Source organism: Hypomesus nipponensis, chromosome 27, assembly GCF_054491055.1.
Source record: "Hypomesus nipponensis isolate SF chromosome 27, ASM5449105v1, whole genome shotgun sequence".
NCBI classification, from domain to species: Eukaryota; Metazoa; Chordata; class Actinopteri; order Osmeriformes; family Osmeridae; genus Hypomesus; species Hypomesus nipponensis.
Genome location: NC_140387.1, coordinates 10885106 through 10887633, shown reverse-complemented (window position 1 = coordinate 10887633; position 2528 = coordinate 10885106).

The window sequence follows — 2528 nt, the reverse complement described above, 5'->3', positions numbered from 1 at the left end:
CAGGATGACTGGGTTGCTGCAGTATAGAATAACTTTCTCATAGTAAAAAAAAACGGTTGTTTGGAGTGCCATAACTAGTCATGGAAGGGAATTTCAAATCAAGCCTAGCAACAGTGGCGATGTGTCCTGGCTCAGGTTACTGAAATGAATTTGCGCAACAGGCAAGGGATCCACCTGAACAATCCATTTACTTCATTAGAGATTTCTCGGTTGTGAATCTGACACTTCCATGCATAGACTACAAGTAGCTAGCTACTGTGGTGAACCTGGCTTATTTTGCAGTGGTTTACACAGTCTCGCTAAACAAATGATCAGAGTGTTGTGATGGGCTCGAATAAACACGCATTACTATGTTTTACAACCGGAGGATTGATCGGAAGACTAGAAACCATTTTGTCACAATAAAAAACTATGCCTCTGACTGGTTTTGAACTTTCAAACCTTTGCTTACCAGCACAACATCTCAGCCAACTGAGCCATTCCCAGGCATGGAATACACAAATTTCAATAACTGAATAATAAAAGAAGCCGTTTCTCCAATGGCAAGCATTGTCAGATTTGGTCCTGACATTTTATGAATAGAAAGGGCAGAATATTACCTTTGGTCAGCTTTGGGACAAAGGTTAAGAAACTGTCTACATTTCAATGTCAAATTGCATGAAATTGCACATGATACTACTTCAGAATGATGTAATCTCAAAGCCAATAAAGTTTGAAAAACCATCAGTCAAAATGACATTTGATTTAGTGACACAAACATATTGAGGCAATGTGGACATTTACATAAATACACCCCTTTCAGCCATTTTGTACTTGATTCAATTGCCTTAAGTAACATTTTTAAATACGTCAATGATTTGTACAGATACATATCTGTACAAAATGTCAAGTCAATTAGACCTTTGGTTCAAGAGAAGAGGAATTTTGAATGTTTTTCAAAATGATCACTGTACAGGAAAATCCATCATGGCAGACCTTATGGGTCCTTGAGGGTTTTGGTTTCATGGTTCCTCATGAAAAATTAGGTATGCACACCACGTTTCAGAAGAATTGGAGCAATATGGTGGAAATGCCATCACTTTGAAAATTTTACTTTTGGGCGTGGCCTGTTGCGCCCCCCATGGTCTGATGTGGCCCATATTTGGTGTGGGGGTACCCACTTGGATGTAGAATCAATGTGCCAAATTAGAACATTTATGACTGGGGACTTTTTGAGATATTGGGGCGCAAGGAGAACAAAAATAATAATAAGAATTCCAACAATAACAATAGGTTCCCTCCTACCGGAGGAACCCTAATAATAAAACTAACAAAAACAATAGGTTTCCTCCTACCGGAGGAACCCTAAATATAGCTACAAGCAGCAGCCACATCAATTCGGCTAGTATCACAAATTATTAAGAGTCACACACGGGATGTCCCAAGATATCATGAGACAAAGGAATCACTTTATAAAGGCAAACAAATCAATAGTTATTGGCCAAAACAAATTTTTGCTTCCTGCGGCCACGCCCAGTGATCAGGTGACACCAAATTGTGTGGACATCCTCAGAAGAGGGTTCCGAGTCTTCTTACCAAGTTTGGTGTTGACATCACAAAGATTTGCAGAGATTTGATCCAATTTCCTGTTTGGTTGCTTTGTTGCAGATTTTGATTGGCTGTACCGGACAAACTGTTTTGAAAATCCAATATAAAAGTAATTTTTGAGTGAGGGTTGCTCTGATGATGGTGTGTGCCAATTCTGGGGAAGATTGGGAGAAATTGTAGGTGTAGGCTTTCAAAGGTTTTTGATAAAACCTGAAATGGTGGAAAATCTTTATAACCGGAAATTGACGCCATAGGGTGTGTTGAACTCCAGGTAATCCAATGGTACCTCATTTTTTGAAAATCGGTCATATGGTTCAAAAGTTGCATGTGTAAACACCAGTCCAACTTTGACCCATTGGTGGCGCTAGAGTGGTCTAATGGGAGACATGAAACTTGGTGTGAATAAAGAAGGGACTGTCCTTAATGAGTGTGCTAAATTTCACAATAAGTTACCATATGGTTCTAAGGGCTTCCATTGACTCCCATGGTACTAGAATAATAATAAAACCTACATTAACAATAGGTTTCCTCCTCATGGAGGAATCCTAAATATAGCTGCAAGCAGTGATGCGGGTTCCTCCGCAAAAAAGATTATAACAATTTACATTATAGAAGGTCAAGAGTTGGACAACGAGAGAAAAACGACTTAATGTTGGGCCAACTACAATAGGCTGAATGGGGATTTGAACTCATGAGCATAAGGTTACAGGGGAGCCTCTCTATCCTCTCTGCCACACACCGACTGTTGAGAATGTATGAGTAGAAAGGGCAGAGTATTAGCTTTGGGACAAAGGTTAAGAAACGGTTGACATTTCAAAGTGGAATTCCATGAAATTGTGCATGGTATTTCATAATGATGTCGTCCTATTTAACAAAACAGATCAAATTTAAGACTGGATTCAAACCTACAACCTTATACTTTGCAGGTCATTGTCCCAGTC